We start from the raw sequence: 13466 nt of genomic DNA on the forward strand, positions 1-13466 counted from the left end.
CGCTTTATAGATCAACTAACATGATCCGTATAAAGGTGTAAATTAAAAGACAAAACATTCACATCTACATATTTGCCAATCTGAATATATCAGATAGTTCATGATAGTTAACCAGTTTGTTAATATTTTTTATAAAAAAGGAAAAGCAAAATAAAAGCAATACATCTGTCCAGAGTTTGTGTGTCCTGGCGCCGACTCTGCCAGGTAGAATACAAAAAAACAATTGTACTGTGAATGTGCCAAACACGTCCATCCGCACTCATCTCCAGTGGAGTATACATTTTTAAAGCTGTGTGGACACGACTCTGAAAATGAAGTATACCCAGGCTTTGACAAAGAACTTAAGGCCTTGCTATGAAGTTGCTATGATGTTCTGAGTGGAAAGACACTCAGGAAATAAGAAAGATAATAAAAAGTCTAAAAAGTTTTTTTAAAGCAAACATATCTCAAGGAGTGATTCATCTTGATCTCCATGCTTATAACTTTTTTTCTCCATTGCGTGTACTTGCTACCTTACCCTGTTATATCGTTTTACCAGGGCAGACGCTACATTGCCCTGAGCAACCCACAAGAACAGCTCATCCACACTATGAGCCCTTTCATGTTCCTACCTCCAACTCCTAAAATGGCCGTGATTAGGAGTGGCTCATCAGTGCAGTGTGTGAGTGTGTGAGTGATGACTCTCTTAAAGGCCAAGACAATAGCCGTGGTCAGGTTACACTCTTGGACACCTCCCCAGCACACACATTGTCTGTATGTGGAGTTCACACACTTTCAGACACATGCCTCCGGGACATCATTTATGGCAGTGTCACAGATTACAGCCGCTCACTTTCAGCGTATGAGAAATACTTTTAGACAGAATTGTTTTTAAGTATGATGATTTCTGATCATCATCATCATTTACAGAAGTTTATTGTATCGTCCCGCTGGTGTTCTGAAAACTCCTAACCAAAGGGTTTTCAACTGACCGCATATTTGAAGAGAATTAAACATACGTTGAAAAACGGAGCCACCACCCTCTAATTCGCAGGCCTACGCACAAAAGAATAAACAACACATAAGTAGTTTCCCAGGCTCTTGATGAGGACTGGATGAGGTACTCAAGGTTATAACACTGGTTTCCTGTGAGGGGCAGGACAGAGGGACAGAAAGTCCATCATCAGAACCGTACTGGACTTGTCCTCACTCTAGCAACCCAACAAAGCCTTCCAAAGACAGATGACAAGCACACAAAGAAAACACAGGTGGCTATAGACCACCTGGAGAAAAAGAGAGAGATGGAGAGAGAGAAATAGGTGGCTTCCCTTTGAACTTTCGGCTTAGGGGGTAACTTACCCACCTTCCCCCAACCTAGTCTTCTGGTCAGAATGCTTTGACCAATATGTCTTTGACTGTCTACAGTGGTTCGCTGTTTTGTTATATATAAAAAAAGTGGTAACATGCTAACAACAGTATAAAAACTTTCACAGAAAAAATAACAATATGAATAGAAATACTATTTGAATATTAACAAAAATTACTGGTCTTGAATTTACATACTGCCCAAAATCTTTTTAGATTCTTGTGGTGTGATTCACCAAATCCTTTTCTAAACGGACTACCTTAAGAGGATCCTTTATTTTTTAATTAACACCCCAATAGGAAGTAAATCTCATAAAACGCCATTTAAAAATTGTAAGAAAGTTTAAAAGTTTGGGACCAGTAGGATTCTTCCTTTTTTAAATTAAATTATACTTTTATTCAGCAAGGTTGTGCTAAATTGATCAGAAATGACGGTAAAAATATTTGTAATGTTACAAAAGATTTTCTATTTCCAATAAATGCTGTTCTTTTGAACTTTCTATTCATCAAAGAAATGATCATGGTTTCAACAAAAAAACATTGATAATACTAAGAAATGTTTCTTGAACACCAAATCAGCATATCAGAATGATTTCTAAAGGATCATGTGACACTGAAGACTGGATTAATGTTTTTGTTATTATTATTATTTTTTGCCATTGCATTAATGCATTAAAATAGAAAACAGTTATTTAAAATTGTAAATAAAATTTCACAATATTACAGTTTTTTATTTGTATCAAATAAATGCAGCCTCTGTGAACAGGAGAGACATTAAAACTTAATGTACACTAAAACTGAACATTAAAAAATATTACCAACCACAAACCATTGAACAGTAGTCTATTAAAAATATGAATCAATAACATTCATGTATTGCAGCCATGATTATATTAATTGATAGCTTAAATTAAATATTTACGCTTGCTTATACTTATCTTTATAAATTAATTTGTCACAAATTGCAGGACCATTGGAATTTACAAGTGAAATAAAAAAAAGGTGAAAAACTTAAAATATCTGGTGAACAGATGCAGCATCTAAAAGCACTTTCCATTCTATAGATCTATAGACTTTAATCTTAAATCCTGATGTTGAAAGTGAAATAAGCTGTCAGGATGTTTGTTACATAGTGTTTTAGTTTAAGTTAGTATCCATTGCCTAGAGGTTTTGTAGTTCCAGGTTATATTTCATAATAATGTTTCACTGCTGACCCATTCTTTGCCGTGCCTTTGATCAATATTGTTTGATAATTAATGGAGTTGTTACGCTCACTAATCCAATTACATGCTTTGCTCCCTGAAAGGTCTCGGTCTGATCAAGATTAATTTGTAGTGGAGGGCTACTTCTGTATCAACCTTTGAACTGAAAGATATATTCATCCACTGACCCTTTCTGACAATAGCGCAACACTCAGGTCCGACAGTCTTTGTGTGGTGGGAAATTTTCAACCCTATAGATCTTTATTGGAGCATTCAGAGAAGAAAAAGGAATCTGGTTTGGCTTTCAGAGCCATCCAATATATAAGCTGAACTTAACTCATTCTACATAGACTTTAATGACCTCTGGACCAGATTAACCCTCTAAATGATGTAACAGGCCAAGCAGTTTCCCAAAGGAAGACTTAAAGGAATAGGTTCAGTACAAGTTAAGCTCAACCGACAGCATTTGTGGCGTAATGTTGATTTCCACACAAAAAAAGAAAATTATTTGTCCCTTATTTTTTTCTTTTTAAGAATCAAGGTTACAGTGAGGCACATAAAAGCAGAAATGTGAAGGTTACAGTTTTATAAAAACACTTCTGTAAAAACTTGTGTATTGTCTGTTAATCTCTTTTAAATGAATGTTATGGTTTATATGCGTTACATTATCATTGTAACAGTTGTAAAATTAATTGTAACTTAACATTTATAGATTAGTTATAAAAGGGTAGCAAGTACTGGTTCCACACTAAAATCATAAGAAATTCCGTTTTGTGGCTACATTGAAAAAGTGATTATTTAACGTAAAAAATTGGTCCTATTTAATTCCATTGACTCACTTTTACCAGGAATTTTGCTTTTTTAAAGAGAGTGGAAATTAATTTGTAATAAACATTATATACCACAATTGCTGTCAGTTGAGCTTAGCATATACTAAACCCAGACCTTTTTTCTTTTGTATTGTTTACATTATTATATTGTCTGAATTTGAGATATGCACAATAATATTTCCAATTATCATACAACTAAATTGAAGCTGCTAATAATCACATTAAGATTGTGTTTCATTTAGACAGAGTAGTCTGTACAGGTCATTTTGTTTTGTTACAACTCTACTTGAGCGGTGACGTTTATCAAAGTGTGGCAGAACCTCTCCATTCCTCACCTATTGAACCTCCAGGCTTAAATAGGTTTCACCTTTGTGACATTACTGGCATAAATCCTCACATCCCATGAAGGCTGTCTGCAAGTGACTTCAGTGGCCATCATAAAGTGAAACAGACAGTCTTAATTGCCGTTCCAGACTCAAGGAAACGGGACTAAAATATTTGCATAATTTCACGGAAGGCAGAGGAAATTGCTAAAACATGTGAGCCAGAATCCGTGTGCAACCCAATACCTATCCAGCCTGGCTCTTGGGTGCCACCCAGTGCTGAATGTGCCAAGAAGAAGGGCACGTGTGTGTGTGTGTGTGTGTGTGTGTGCGTCCAATCAGAAGGAAAAGGTCATGGGCTGATCTTATCTCGCCTCTCTCCCAGAATCCCGAGCGAAAGCCTGTCAAAGCTGCAGCAAAGTCTGCGTATTATATGCACAGAGAGTGTTGCGTTTCTTATTTTGTGACATTTCAGATATATTGCTGCGATTACGTTGGGTTTCACTCTTTACTCGTTAAAGCTGATGCCCAATGTTTTTTTGGACAACGCTCTCTGTTTTTCTAACGTTTCATTGCTTAATAAGAGCATGGGTGAAACTGAGCAACAATGCATCTAAGATATGCAATCAATCATATTAATTTCATAAACAGCGTTTGTACCACAGTGAAACGGAGAGAGTTATGCCATGGCTGTCAGCCCATAGCCTTTCTTTTCCCACACAGACGCAGACAGCCGTGGGCGGAAGGCACAGCTGAGCGGAGTAATTAAGCCCACATCGGACATGTGGAAAAGGCATAGAGACCTAGAGTCCTCACAGGAGTGCATATGAACACTTCATATGGATCTATAGGGAGACACAACTCACATAGATACCAGCCACACAGAGATGATGGTAACAGTTTGTCACCTTGTAAAGTGAAGAGAGGAAAGTAAGCGGTCATGAATCATGAGGGAATATAGTTTTTTTTTTTTTTTTCAGCAGAGGAATAAAGGCCGTTGAATGAAACAGTGATTTCTAGAGTCTGGGGAACCAGTGAATTGTGGGGTATGAAATAGACTGTGAGGTTTGTTTAAGCCTCTATAGATTGTTGACGTAAATCTTTCGTTTTTAAGTTGAGGATTTGGGGTATTACGCTTTAGTCTCAGGTTCGTGGGAATGATTTTTAAAGGAAGTTTTTGATATAGATATCTTCAGAGAGAACTGAACAAAGGCCAGAATATAAATGAGTGAAAGGAAATAGATTAGATATGAATAGGCATTTAAATGATTGAATGCATTGAAAAACACCTAGTCTGGAGTTTATATTATATTTAATTAATTTATTGTATTTTACATAAACAGTGCTGTATCTGGATGGAAACACCAATATTTGTTTGTTTGAAAAAACATTTTAATTTTTTTTTTTATATATATTTTTTTTTTCTCAATTAGTTTAGTTGTCACTTTTTAATTATATCATTGTTAGTTTTTTATCGTTTCAGGTTATTTAGTATTTTTAGGCTGATTAATGGCAAGGTAAGTAAATGTACAAGTTGGTACTATTTAAAAATATTATTTTGTATTTAATGCAGGAGGTATTAAAGGTTTAAAATTTTATAATATACCAGCTAAAACTAAATGTAATTTGTGATTATTTTATTTTAGTCATGCTAGTTTTATTTTAATTTCAGTTTTAATGGCAATAACACTGTCTGACACACACTGTTATTCAGCGGAAAATTTAATACACTCTTAAAAATAAAGGTTCTTTATCGGCATTGATCGGTTCATGAACATCCATTGGAACCTTTCCACATTGCACAAAACAAAAAGGGTTCTTTGGGCAACCAAAAATGATTCTTCGGTGTCACTGCTGCTGCTGCAAAAAAAAAAAAAACATTTTGGAACCTTTATTTTAAAGTGTAAATTTAATCAAATAATAAAAATGACCAGAAGTGACAATTTTGTAACCTTGAACATATGGATGGAAGCGCTGCCTTATTCTCGGATTGTTTCTTGATATTCTTATTTTTCTCATTTTGGATGAACACAGCTGAAGAAAATGCATTCTTGTAGTCCAAATCAATCCCCCTGTGTCTGTGTCATGCATGGCTTTCTGGTCCTCTCTGAATTAGCTATCTGTCGGTGCAGGTTCTGAGGCAGCCTTGGACCTTGTTGTTTGTCTCTTTCTGCACCAGTTGCTGGGCAAACAGTCAGTCCTCATCTCTGCTCACTCATCCCCTGACTTAAGCTTTGATCTGAGGACCCCTAAGGGCCCCTAAGGTCCCAAAGTATAGAGGAGGTCAGGAACCTCTGTCCATCCTGCCCTTGCCACAATGGCTACAAGCATTACACAGTGCAAACACAAGTACTGCTACTGTTAAAACGCATTGCAGCATTTCTGCAAAATTATATGTTGCTTCTTGCACGTTTCACAATACTTTCAATTAGAAAAACTTCTGTTAAAACACTGCCTTGACACAACCTAAACCCTCACCCATAATTTTTTCTCATTAGTTTTTCTCATTAGTAAAGTTGTGGCCATTATTTGGAACGGGTCCGCTACACCAGGGTTGTACTAATAGTGGATAAAAGCAAGATGAAAACATAAGTTATAACCGTAATTAAACTAAACTAGTTTATCTCCATGTAGCATATATTATCTGTCCCTGTAGGCATCATTGTCCGACTCCGGTTCGCACTGTACACTGCTGACAGTTTCTGACATGTGTGAGTGTCCTGTATTGTTGCCATAGACCTCTTGAAGCTCCGCCCTTTTCTCGAAAGCGGGTGGGGAACAGCAGCTCATTTGCATTTAAAGGGACACACAAAAAATGCCGCGTTTTTGTTCACACCCAAAAATTGAGATGAAATTTCACAGATACATTATTATTAATTATATTAAATCTTGTGAAAAGGGGCATAATATGTTACGGAGACTCAATTCTTTTCGGTGAAATCTCAAAACAAAATGCACACAAACTACAGGTTCGAAAATACTACAGGTTTTCTACAGATACAAAAGCTTAATGCTAATTGGTGAAGTATCCCTTTAAGTTGCTCCAAACCTTTCTTCTGTTGATCTTTTTTAAGAATGTTGGTAATCAAACAGTTGACGGTAGCCATTGACTTCCATAGTAGGAACAGCATTACTATAGAAGACAATGGGTGCCGTTAACTGTCTGGTCACCAACATTCTTCAAAATATTACCAGAAGAAAGAAACTCATACAGGTTTGGAACAACTTGAGGGTTAGTAAATGATGACAGAATTAGAATTTTTGGGTGGACTATCCCTTTATAACAGTTTAGTTAAAAACATCAATCATAATTTATGTAAAAAGGAATAAAAGTTGTGGGTGTTTTATTGCCACTAGTGTTCATTACAGCTGGAAAATGCAGTGCAGTTTTTTGTAAAGGTACGCTTTTGCAAAAATGTAGGTAGAAGCGTGTTTTTCCAATGAGCCAATTTGTTTTTTGTCCTACTGTGACTGATTTGTCCCAATCCAGGTGCCTTTCTGATGAAGATGGACGACTTTGGTTGACACCAATGATTCATTGCCGACTTGCAGATGGTGACAAATATCTGAGTGGCCAAGCCAGCAGTGAATAATAGGCTAATTTAATCTACATATGGCAATATTCGTGTCACCCCTTAGGTAGAACCCTAATTTTGTGGTTAGCAGCTGTCATCAAATTCCTCTGGTCAGGTTACTACCCTTAACCACAAAGACAACGGGACGGGAAAGAGACCATCCCCATCCTGTAGGATTATGATGCACTAATCAGGCTAATCCAAACAACTCCTGAATTCCCACACAGGTGGAAATCGCACACCTATGGCCTATTCACAACAACAGACCTGTCCACACGCAGACGCATGTCATGGGAACACTTGGTCACCCACAGTGACACACTCAGACATCAGCGCCTGCTCTTTTGAAGTCAGTATAATTAACAGGCCATCTGATACACTATCAGCCCAAGAGGCTCCTGGTCTCAGAGGCACGTAGCAGATCCGTCAGTGGTTGCTAACTGGCTGCACTGTCAAGCGCTCCCATTGTGACCCTTCCAATGCCCAGACCCCAGTAGGACATGGGGTCACACCGCCCACCCTTAGGCCCACCACTAACACAGAGATATAGCCAACAACGAATCGCAAACACTTTATTTGACGTTGTCGTAGTCTCTGTTAAGTTATTCATGGCTATGTGTGAATAAAAAATGATGGCCTGCAAACTGGTGCATGTCACACAAATGTTAATGATACAGACGTGCAGCTGATGACTCACAATATGCATAATGGAAGACAATGACCGTCTACGGCGAGGTGAGACTGACCTCGATAATATGGCCCACGTATCCAGTCACAGTGCTAACTTTTGACTGAGCTCAATGAAGAGTGGAGCAAATCTATCAGATATTTGAAAGTCACTGTTTATAGAGTGTTTTAATGGTTTGGTTTCCAGAGTATTGCTAAGTGGTTGCTAGGATCTTATGGCTTCTAGGTCTTTACTTACTGGTCAAAAGAGCTTGTTATTATTTTGGACTAAATATGTTAATATTCTGGACTAGATATGACTTGGGTCCCTCCATCAGCATATTTTATTTAATTTTACATCCACCAGAAGTCTGAACTTGTATGGCCTTTAGGGATGTATTTGACTCTAAACTTGAGAGAAAAACTAAACTTAACTAAAAAAAAACTAAAAAAAACACACATTTCACGAAACTTTTCACTATGCCTTTTCCCAGTTTTTGAAAATATATGTTTTTAATGATTGTATTGTTTTACTCTAATCCCAGACCAAGATTTCAATGGTAAATTATAAAAATCCATAATAAAAATGGGAATTATTACATAATTTAAAAAGTATGCAATTTTGTCTACATTTCTAAATATACCATTCAAAGGGCAGGGGAAAGTAAGATTTGTTTAAAGAAATTAATACTTTTATGCAGCATGGATCACGGTTTCCACAAAAATACTAAGCAGCATTTACATTGATAATAAAAGTTTCTTCTGCAACAAATCAGCATATCAGATTATGATTTCTAAAGGATCATGTGACACTGAAGACTGGAGTAATGATCCTGAGAATTTTGCATCACAGAAATAAATTACATTTCAAAATATATTAAAATAGAAAACAGTTATTTTAAATTATAATAATTCATTATTATAATTGTATTACTGTAATCAATGTAGCCTTTAATTAAGAGACTTAAAAACCCCAAACTTTTGAGCAGTAGTGTATTTAATTATGCATATTTAAGATATTTAAAATGCTGTATATGATAGCCATTTTATTGCAAAGGTGTGGTGGAAATGCTTGACTTTTTAGAAGAAAAAAAGGTCTAAATTCTTTTGTTATGTGTATATCAACTTTTTGGCATTGTTATTAGACACATTAAATAAACTAGTGAGAGTGTGAAACAGAGTTTTCAGAGAGTTTATTTTATAAAAGTCCAACAGCCCAAAAGTGTCTATAGTTGCAGAAACTCCTAATTATGAAACCGATGATTGTTTATGGTACGGTAATATAAAGTCAAACATTGAACAGTCTTCATTGTTGCCATGATTTTACTCATTTTTTTCCTGATAGCTCTTAAAAGTTGGAATTGTTGCTTTTGTCTATTGTACTCATTAAGTTTTAAATATGTATATATTTTTTCTTTCTCTGTTTGTATAGTGAACTTTTAAATCTGAGTCATTTGTTTGACCATTCAAAGAAACGAAATTGAGTAATTATAATTCATTTGTCAAACACAATCTCCTCGGACTACACATTGCACCTGATATCCATGAAATCTCTCTGATGCGGTCACTAAAAGTTCACCGCCGAGAAAAACGCAACGCTGAATTAGCGTCCTAGCTGTTTAGACATCTCCATCAAAACCTTTGACAGAATATTTCTGTCTTTTGAAGTCATAGCTTATTCCTGACTTGTCAAAATAAGACTGATGGGGAGAAAAAAAAATTGAGGGAAATGTGTTTTTGTTCTCCGAATGGATTGGCTGGAATTTGCAGTAAGGGTGTGTTATAAGAGGTGGTCAGTCTCATTAAATAAAACATCATTCCTTCCCAGTCTGAGCGTTACGTCATCTGAAAACAAATAATTTGAGCGCCCACTGTCACAAATGTCAATAGAATGATTAAAAAGTGTGTAATAAATGTAATATCTCATTGTAACCAAATGACTACTGAGGAACTCATGACTAGTAAGTTCTTTGTTTGATGTGGTGGACATAGCTAAAGGCTACAGCCATGAATCTGAGAAAAGACAGGAACGAGAGAGGAAAAAAAGAGTTTAATCCACATTCACAGGTGTGTCACACCATTGTTACCTTCTCTGAAGTTCACAACGGACTTCGAGACAAAGGCCAGATCTCCATGTGCCCATTGTAGCCTGGAGAACAATACAGTGACTGTGACTTACTAATCCCTATGGAGCGCTGACAGCTCAGGCCTGAAGCCACACTAGGCCTCATCTTCACTCAGGGCAATGTCTGTGAAACACAGCGACGGGAACAAGTATTTATAGTAGCCAGAATCTTGCCAAAAGGGGGGAACCAAAAGCCATTGTGGGAGACAAATATTATCCCCATTGTCAAAACCGAGGCCATCATTATAGCATCACTTGATGGATGAGAAAATATGTGTCTGGAGGGGAAATGGCTCACTGCATGAAAGCTTTTCAGGAGATGTTTGTAATGAAACTGGCCCATAAAGAAGAGAAAGAATTGCAGTTCGTATTTCAGAAAGCAGGTGCCTGTCAGGTTTGACTCACCTTACCCATCCTGGATGTACCTGTGTCCTATAAATGACTATAAAAACATCTTGGTTCCAGGGTTGCGCGATTGTTCAAGAATTAGCATTGGAATTTGAATTGGCTGGCCAAAACACACATAAAAGCAAAACTGTAATTTGATTCGGAATGAAAGGAAGTGGAATTTTACAATTCTGAGTACATCAGCAGGTATGCATTCTGGGAAATTAAGTGTTTGTCCACCCGGGTCCATAAATTTGATAAGTAAATGGAAATTAAAGGGATAGTCCACCCATTAACTTCACTCACTCTCATTGGTCTTCCAAACGTGTATGACTTTCTTTCTTCTGTGGAACACAAAAGAAGATATTCGTCTCAGTGTTTTTTTTTGTGTGTTTTTTTTGTCCATAAAAGTCATGGTCCAGTGTTTGGTTTTGGACCCCATTGACTTTCATTGTATGGACAAAAACAGTTGAAACATTCCTCAAAATATCATATTTTGTGTTCCACAGAAGAAAGAAAGTCAAATAAGTTTGGAACCGAGCAAATGATGACAGAATTTTCATCAAACCCGAATTTTAAATGAACCCGATTTATCTGTCTATCTGTAAGGTCTATAAAACCTTCAAAGTTCAAGAAACATTTTAGAAATGTTTTTAAAACTTTTTTAAAACCATCATTCAAAGTTTGTCATGACAAACCTTCCTTTGTCTAGTTATACTACACTTATTGCACATGCACTTCTACTACAACTCACATTTGGTGCTGTAATTGAAAAAGAATCTCAATTCAATTCCAAATGGCAGAATGCAGCGTGGTTTGCGTTCTATACTGGCACTGTTTGTCCTTAGCATCAGTTATTATATTCTGTGCCATTTCTGTTGTGAAAACCGACACTCGGAAAGTTTTCACAGGTGACATTATTCCCAAACACACCTTAGCCCTGGAGACAAGCGAAATGTGTGGCATTGTGAACAACAATGCTCTTCGGGAGAGCTCACCTAAAATCTTTTGTTCGGTCCACAATGGTTGCGGTTCCCACCCTTTTCTTGCACACAGCAAGGAGAGAACAACACATACCTTGCGAGAAAATATGAGTATCCTGAATCACACTCCTAATCAGGCCACTGTATGAAAACCCTCACGGACGCTGCCAGCGCCACCCCTCGAACTTCGAAAATAATGGAGAGGAGAGAAAGAGAGGCCTGAGTGGGCAAAGAATCAATAGGAAGAGGGGGGAATATCTGATGAAATGTTTTCTTGTCAATGCTCAACCTCATCACCCCTCCCTTCCCTGGTTTGACCTTCCTCTGTGAGCACATCCAGCCACAAAGAGGCTCCATTCTCTCGGGAGATAGAGCGCCTTGCTCTTGTGCTGAAACTCTATCACCTGCCTAAAAGAAAACTGTGTCATCTCCCCTAGCCCAGCAGGAAGTCTCCAGCCAAGCAGATCACACACCCTGTAATATTCGCAGTGACCTTCAGCGCGCCACCAAACTTTCTCACAGTCTGCCATGTTTCATGACACTACACTTTGGATGTAGTTATGGATTACACTGAGCACAGGGTAGAGACTTGGCACTCTGAAAAGAAAGCCATCTTCAAAGGAAGAGAGTGGCAAGGTTTGCTGGTTTGCCAGTGTAAACATACAGTACAACGTTTTATTATACGGCTCACTGGCGTACTTGATTCTGATTGGCCAATCAAGCCATCTGATGTCATTATATTTGCCGTCTTCTGGATCAACACTGTATGTATTATGATATATGATATATATATACATACAAAAAATAAGATCAATAAGTTATGACAACACATGTTTATGCTTTAACTCATCAAAATAAGTTATATAAAATTCAACTCATTTTTAAAGTAGTTTAAGTTGAAACGACTTAAACAACCGAATAGATTGTACTTAAAAAAATTAAGGAAGCAACTTTTTTTACATTGTATAATATATGACATAATTATATGTTATTATACATAATACTGTAATATTGTGTTCGTCTTGTTGCTAGAATGATTGTTTTATTTCGTACAGTTTTTCCTTAGCAGAAGCCTAAGGTAATATGCAAGTGTAAAATAATTTCAACTTAAATCAATAATTATTGTCAACATATTTATTTAGGGGTAAAAATGTTAACTTAAAGATATCATAATACTTTCCCAATTTATTAGTCTCAGTACTTTAATCACAGTGCATGGACAATTGTTTTGTATTGTGTTGTTTAAATATGCAAACGAGAATTATCTAATTAAAAATGCACAAATGTGCATTAATTTCCAAAAAAGAAAGCTGTGCATTGGAGGTTCAAAATTATTGTTTAATTGTGTTGACATATTAGAGTAAAAACAAAAATCAGAAGGGATTTTGTAATTAAATCAGGTGATTGATATATGAACAAGATATGAATAAAACTGGAAAGTCTAGTGTATTTAAGGGAAGTTAAAGCGATTTCTGACATGAGAAAAAAAATGTTTTAAGAAAACAACCTTTAAAGATATGTATTGTAATTAAAATCTACTGTACTTTAGCAAATAGATAAAGTGTAAGAAAATAAATAAATAAAAATGTATTTTGGCCTATACTGTGATTATGCATGTTATCGTCAGTTTAGTGATTTGCTTTACAAATTATGGTTATTTTTTATGAATTCTTTTTTTCTCTCAAATGTAGTTAAAAAGATTTAGCTAAGACACAAGATGAAATTACCTACGTGTTTTGAATGAAACCAAAATAAAGCAGATGTTAGACTGATTATCAAAGTAATAGGTCCTATTTACCATTTTCTTCCTCTTTGCTGTTGAGTGAATGGATATTAGATAACAAATAGGCTCAGAGTGTCTTTCATAACCTCAAAGACTGTTCTCTGAATCTTGGCCCGTCATGGGTTTGCAGTTAGTGCTTTTGGTTAAACTACAAAGAAACGGTCAGTGAACTGTGCTGTTTGGCTTTGGACCTACAGTTCCTTCCTGTTCATGGAAATTTTGTCTCTGAAATGTGTTTTTGGTACACA

General features: G+C 36.4%; 1 protein-coding gene across 8 annotated transcripts in view; it reads right to left on the minus strand.

Annotated features, from left to right (window-relative positions):
- eya1 (EYA transcriptional coactivator and phosphatase 1) overlaps positions 1–13466 on the minus strand; it is a 110007-nt gene that overhangs the window by 95218 nt on the left and 1323 nt on the right. The gene's annotated exons all lie outside the window — the stretch shown is intronic.

The sequence above is a fragment of the Phoxinus phoxinus genome (genome assembly GCF_949152265.1).
Source record: "Phoxinus phoxinus genome assembly, chromosome: 24".
Lineage (NCBI taxonomy): Eukaryota > Metazoa > Chordata > Actinopteri > Cypriniformes > Leuciscidae > Phoxinus > Phoxinus phoxinus.